The sequence below is a fragment of the Triticum aestivum genome, chromosome 2A (genome assembly GCF_018294505.1).
Source record: "Triticum aestivum cultivar Chinese Spring chromosome 2A, IWGSC CS RefSeq v2.1, whole genome shotgun sequence".
NCBI classification, from domain to species: Eukaryota; Viridiplantae; Streptophyta; class Magnoliopsida; order Poales; family Poaceae; genus Triticum; species Triticum aestivum.
Window position 1 is genome coordinate 360,595,270 of NC_057797.1, and position 7,711 is coordinate 360,602,980.

Consider the following 7,711-nt stretch of genomic DNA (forward strand, 5'->3'; position numbering starts at 1 on the left):
ACATGTGCGACATCTACTTCACATACCCAAAGGTGAATCATCTCCTTTACACATGCTCACTTGACCCCTTTGAGGATGGTATACTACTTGACACTCCACTCGTGTGCATGCATAGGTATTGTCGGAACACTACAGACGAGGAGGAGGAGTGCAAGCGCCAAGGTACAACTACACCATCCGCGAGGGAAGGCTGGAAGCGACGACGGAAGAAGACGGAGCTGTTGATGCTACAACGGCCGGGCATCCGGGCCAAGGGCCGGACATCCGGCGCCTATACAGCCGCCCAGGATCTGCACCAACAGAAGGCCAAGAGCTTCAGCGGCCGGACATCCGGTGCCAGCCCGGACATCTGGCGTCTCAGCAATGCCCGGACATGTGGCGACCAACCCCGGAAATCCGGCGACGCCTATCGAGAGAAGAACAGATTCGGCCACCGCCAAGCCGGACATCCGGCCCGTTCCCCCGACATCCGGCGTGTCGCGAACAGCCAGACATCCGATGACTGCCTGCGCGCAGAGTCGGGGCAAAGGCCCATGTATCCCTCTTTCCCACTTACCCCTTCGTGGCTTAGACTATATATACTACTCCCCCTCCTCCTAGTTAGGGTTAGCATTGGTTTAGCTCATTTTAGAGATAGAGCATTGCTCATCTATATCGGATCTACTCCACGAGAGAGACCGCGGCCCCTCAACGAAGAAGATCCACCTTGGATTCAAGACCCCTCACGGGAAGATCCCCTTGTGGATTCAAGATCTCCTCACGGAGAAGAACCGGTTACCTCTTGTATCGTTCGTTATTGACTTTGGATCTTGTATCTCTCTTTGTGTTTCTAGGATCTAGCGTATGTGTCATAATTCTTGTCGGTTTGAGTGTTCTCTCGTGTTTCCCCTCGTGATTCCCATGGTTTCCCCCCTCGTGTTCTTCGTGTTCATCGCAGGATCCACTCCTTTCGTGAAAGATCGAGCCACTAGGGTTCTACCCTACATCATCTTCGATCAGAGCCAGCTTGTCTCTTGATACCATCATCTTGGTATCATGAGCCACATTTATCACGATTTCGGAGCCTCCCCTTGTAATTTTATAGCCTAATTTTGTTGTGTTCTTCCCCAATTTCGAAAATCCCCACCAAAAATAGCCCCAAATTTTTTTGTGATTCGTTGGTTTGACGAAGTTTTGTTGATTTTAATCCATGGGTTTGCTTGGTTTCGAGTGGATCTAGCATATCCCCAAGTTTCCCCACTTCCCATCCACGAAATCCCATCAATTTTGCCCCCAAGTCCATCTATTTCCGGCCCCAAATCGAGTTTTGATGTCCCAATCGAGATCTGGAATCGTCGGGCCGGGCATCCGGGTCTCAGCCGGACATCCGGGCCCCAAGCCGGACATCCGGCTCCTGGAGCATAAAACACGCACGGTTCTAGACATCAACCCCGGATATCCGGCCCCCACCCCCGGATGTCCGGCCCCTGTACATTTCAGCACCCCTGTTTCACCGTTTTGTCCATAACTAATTCATCCGGAGTCCGTTTTTCGCGTTCTTTAGCTCGTTGAAAAGCTCTTGACATCCCCCTTCCAAAAAAATACTACCATAACCATTTGACTCCATAAAATGTTTGGAACTTTGGCATCTTTGACTAGGGCTTCCACCACAACCTCCGCATAACCACCACCGACTTCCGCAACCTAACCAATTTTCTTCCTTACAGAATTAGTGGTTGTGTGAGTTGTGATTTGAGTCTCCTAAGGTGTTTAGGCTACTTAGGGACGATTGATTTTTCATCAACCACCACCACCACCATAACTCCCACATAGGCTTGCCCACCATACACTTCCACCACCCCAACTTAACCTAATTTTGTTTGTGTTGTGAGTTGTGTCTCCTAAGGTGTTTCGGCTACTTAGGGACCATGCTTCCAACTACGACACCATGTATAGTCCACCACCTTACCCTCCACTTCCGCATTGCGTCTCAAAACCCATCATTGTGTTCCCGCAATCCCATTGGGCTTCCGCAAAAACCACCACCGCTTTCCCGCTACCACCATTTGACATTTGACATTTGAGATTTTGAGTTCGCGGTTTTTCCATTTCCTGGTGTTTCGGCTCCTTAGGGATGGTATCTCCATCAAGATCACCGGCACTCATCATCGCCAAGGACGGTAACCTCCATATCATCTTGGTATCATGGTATCCCTCCATTGTATATTCCCTTGCCATTGCATTGTTAACCCCTAGCCCATTTTGCGTTACTTGCCTATCGAGACTAGCCATTTGAGTATTGCCGGCAATGTTACTTGTGCACATTAGTGATCTACACCATACATTGCATACATACCATATCATATTGGTATCATATCATCCCTTGTGTCACAAGATTGTTCCGGCATATACACAATTGCTATCTTGGTTTGTGCATTTCGCAAAGTGGCCATAAAAAAAGAATAAGCTTTTAAGCAAAGAAAAAAGAGTGAAAAAAGAGCTTGTAAGCAAGTGCCATAGCATCATACCACATTGCATAAGATTGTCGTATCCGATCATCTTGGATCATACCACTGGAACATCGTATACATAGCATACTTGGGATAGAAGTCGTTGCATTTTTGTCTCCTATAGGTTGTGCACAAGTGTCGTATCCGCCTATTGAGCAATCGTGCTAGCGTCTTTCTAGAGTTGTGCAACAAGAGCATTTTCCGTGGATTCCACATTTTGAGCTCATCCTTGGTTGCACGACCCTGTTTATCTATCTGTGTGTGTGTTCCCGTGTGCCACATATTGCTATTGGTCTACTTGTTACACTTGCGAATTTGTGAATCTCTTTCAACATTATTGACTCTTGCAAACATTTTACATCAAATTTTTGTGCCACTATCCTCACCAAGCTCCACCATAAGCCTTATTTGTGAAGGTGTGAGAAACCGACAAGAATTGGTACCAATTGTGCTATTTCCTTGTCCACATTGGAGTGATCATTGATCCACTTTCAACTTCGGTCAAGGTACATTTGGTATTCATTCTTCTCTTTCTCCCACTCATATTTGCTCGAGTCTTGTGATGGATAGGCAAGGCATTTCATCTTCGGTCTACAACAACAACGACGAGTTCGATGCCATGCAAAACTCCACCGACGCCAAGATGCAAGCTCAAATGGAGGATATCAAATCCCTCATCAAGTCCTACAAGCGGTCTTCCTCATCTTCGAGAAGACACTCAAGAGCACGTGCCTCCGAGCTACCATATCCGGCAAGGTCACATCGGCATCGACACCATGACCACCATCAACGTGAAGGTCAAGAGATCAACACCAACAACTGCTCAACGACTTCACCATCGCCCTTGGCATCTTTGCCAAGCGACTTCAAGGCATCTTTGCATACGGACATACAACATCTTCGCCCACAAGCACTTCAAGAGAAGCTCCCCAGGCTCAAGTCCGTGACTTCCATGAGCTACTATGACCTTGACATCGACCATGAGATTCCTTTCTATGGGACTCTACAACCCAAGGAGTATCTCGAGTGGGAGCGTTTGATGGACGACTACCTCAAGCTACATAAAGTTCCTCCCAAAGATCAAGTGAAGTGCGCCACAAGGAACTTCCACGACTACGTGTCCACATGGTGGCTTCATGCACCTTCGGAGACCTACGACATGAGTTGGTGCAATACGAAGAGAGCTTTGCGGCGAGAGTTCGTGCCTCCAACCTACATGGAACAACTTCTATGCCAATTGGAGAACACCACCCAACGATCCAAGTCCATCGATGAGTACTTCAAGGAGATGAAGAAAGCCTTGCGACGAACCGGCATGGATGACCCCATTTCGATGAAGTTCCACTTCATGATGGGATTTCACAACAAATCTCCAAGACGATCTTCCTCGAGAACTACAAGTCCCTCGACGACAACTACATGGGTGCTCTCAAGGCGGAACAAGAACTCATAAAGGCCAAGGCTTCTCCACCCCAAGAACACTTCTCGAAGACCAAGCTCCAAGAAGGCGAGCATGAGGATAGTTCCACCAACATGTCCAAGCCCGACGAGCTCCAAGATGGTGCTCCCAAGTTCGACTTCACCGCCATGCCTCTTTGTGGCATTGATGATGCCGAGTCCTCCATGACTCTTTTGCAAGACGGTGCAGCGACGACTACGACTATGGAGCCAATCAAGGAACATGCTTTGGAGGTGAGCGACATGGTGATGAGCAAGGATGATGCTTCCATCTTAGGAGGCGAGAGTGATGATGTGCCATCTTTGGCCTTCATCCATGGCGACGGCGATGAGATGGTTGAGCATGGGATTTTCCCTTCGACCATGGCGATGATGACTTGAGTGACTTTTGCCACCATATTGAGAGTGAGAGTGACTTCACCACTAGCCACATATATGATGTGTTACCCCAGTTACCATGTGAGGAGAGCCACAACCCCCACCACTTGAGTGAGATAAGTGACTCCACCATACGTGAGATTGAGTGCACCTATTTTGTGGGAGTGAGTGAACCACCACATAGAGAGAGTGAGATAGTTAATAGGTCATGTGAGGCCTCTTTCAACACTAACGACTTGACCTCTACCTCTATTGTGTCTTCTCATTTGGTGCTAGGTCCCATCTATGATGACACGCCGATTCTTGACGACTTCGTCCTACCCTTGGACAAGATGATGGCCATGGTGGAATATGATGCACCCCCACATGGTTCCATCAAGATGAAGATGACCACCATTTGGTCTTTCCCACCTCACCTACACCACTTGAGTGGAATGACAAAGGTAACATAGGTGAAGGTGATGCTCTAGTCCCACTAGTGGACATTCTTGACGTTGATTGCTTGCATGATGTTGATCAACCTATTTCCATGCTTCATGCTAGTGTGACTTCCCCATGCGATGATTTACCCATTTATGATGAGTATGATGATTGCCTTGTGGAGTCTATTAGTTGTGATGCCATGTTACATATGATTTCTTGTGCTAATTCTCTCGGTCACATCATGTTTGCCAATCCGCTTGACTTGTCATATGCTATGCATGAGATCGACCACATGTCATATTTGCAATTTCTTCATAGTGACTATGGATATGCCATTAAGATTAACCCAATTTTCACTTATGGCATAGATGACCAGCCCATGGTTATTGGCATTTGTTTTTCTTGTGATGATATTGATATGCTCCCTTTGTATCATTTATCTCATATGCCATGCCATGAACACCTAGCTTCGGATATGCAATGTTTTGGATGTTGTCCATTTTCTCCATGTGATCTTTCCAATATTTCTCATGAGGAGACCCCCATAGTTTCCTCATACATTTTAGGATATTTTGATTCATCCCATTCATTGCATGATCCCAATACTTGTGTGCACCATATGTTTCCCATGAATAAACATGCTATTGAAGTGCCATATACTTGCATTCTCAATTTGTGTCCCCATCGTGTTATACACAATAACTATTATTTCATGATGGATGACATGTTCTTTTACCATGCATCAAATTTCTTTGAGCGATGCTTATCTTATGCTAACTCTCACGTGCACATACACATCATGATGGATGATGTGTACATTTACCACACACACAATCTCTTTCGTTTGTGTCTCTTTTGTGTAGGTACCCACGAATTCTTATCAACCTCGCAATCCCATGAGTTGACAAAATGAGCTCTAGAGAGCAATGACGACTTGGGATTCCATGGATTGTCTTTCCCACTGTTCTCTTCGTGCAAAGACTTCGTGCATTTCTTCTCCTTGGCTCTCACCTGGCTATGGGTTATTATCCATTACATATTATGCCCATCTTGCCATGTTCACTTTGCATGATATGCTCATTACTATGCCTTTGCCATGCATTCGTGACCCGTACTTTGCATTACACATGATGATTGATTCTCATACTTGTATGTGTATATGCAAGCTTAGTGGAGATATCACTTGTTATTGCCATGTCTGCTTTGTGCCCCATGCCTATGATTATACTATGATCTTTCTTTGTGTTCGTGCTTGCGATATGTCATGTGCATTGTCCATGCCTATTATTTGCTCACATGACATGATTGCCATGATTTCCTTTGGTATGTTGCATCTTCGCACTACTAGCTTGCACGACTTGATTACTATGAGTGATTGCCTTGTTGCATCATCGATGATTCATACTTGCTCATTTCATGCGGTTGATGACAACCATCTACATGCTTTGCTCATGATTGTTATTGCTTATTGTCATATATCTCCATGTGTTGCATCTATCATGCTAGATGATTTCCCATGTATCGAGTGCACCAATGATTTTAGTCTTGCTAATGAGATTGCCCCCATAGCATTCTCGCATATTTTGGAGATTTTGACATATTTTTTGTGAAGCATGCTTGTCTTACCTCTTTGCACCATATACCTAATGCCATGAATATTGCCGTTGTTGCATCATATTATTCATGCACTTGTGCTTCTAATGGTTATGTGCAAGAAAACAGAACCATTATGATGGATGATGTGTTTATCTACCATGCGCATACGTTCTTTCTTTTGTTGTGTGCATGTGTAGGATACTTGGACTTCGTGTCAACTTCCACTTCACATGAGTTGACCACCCGAGCTCTTGAGAGCGAACCACCTTCTACCACAACAATTCTACATCGCACTTTCTTGTACTTCTGCATTGTGAAGGACGCACAAGGACACACCTACAAGGTGACATCTTTCTTGAGCGTGGATATGACGGATCATACTACTTGTGTTGCTTGCACCATGAGACTTATTGTTCATCTTGGACCACTTGATTGCACACATGTTAGAGATCTTGCCTCGACTTGTCATTTTCACCATTACATGCATCATGATATATATATTCCTTGTGTGTTGCATCCAATTCTTGGATTACTTGCTCCTATCATATGTTTGGTTGCAACAATGTCATTTCTTCACATATGCCATGCCTCATTGATTGCCTCACGCATGATGAACAATTTCTCTTTCTTTTGTGTTGAGTGCCACACTATATTCACTACACCCTATGCACATTGTGCTTGGATTGTCTTTCACTTGACCCATGTGTTTAGACACTTCATTTCTTTTGGTGTTGTGAATGATTCCTATGCCTACCATAGACCTTTCATTGAGCGCTTTGACCATGTTTGATATGATCTTGAGGTAGATGCTTATTCACTTATCCAACATATTTGCATCACTACCTCACATTTACATGCTGGTCCCCATGATATCTTTACTTGTGCTCAATTTATGTGCTTATATGCCATGTCACAATCCTTTGTCACACCATATGCTTTGCATGATGCCGACACTTGTTTGGTGAATAACCTCTTGAATGCTTGGTTTTGCACTAATGTTAACCACATTTGTTTTTCCAAGTGTTTGTTGTCCTTACTCCTTTTGAAGGAATCACAAGACGATGCGACATTGGAGAGTGCCCATTTCGAGCTTCAAGATGACAACTACTTGGTGAACGTCCACTTCTACACGGCGAAGCCATCTCTTTCCCATGGTGATTTGGTTTTCGATTCGAGGTCGGATCTTTCCCAAGGGAGGGGAGATTATGCGGAGCATCCTATGGACATCACCATGTCAAGAGTATGTTTGGCGAGTGACATGTGCGACATCTACTTCACATACCCAAAGGTGAATCATCTCCTTTACACGTGCTCACTTGACCCCTTCGAGGATGGTATACTACTTGACACTCCACTCGTGTGCATGC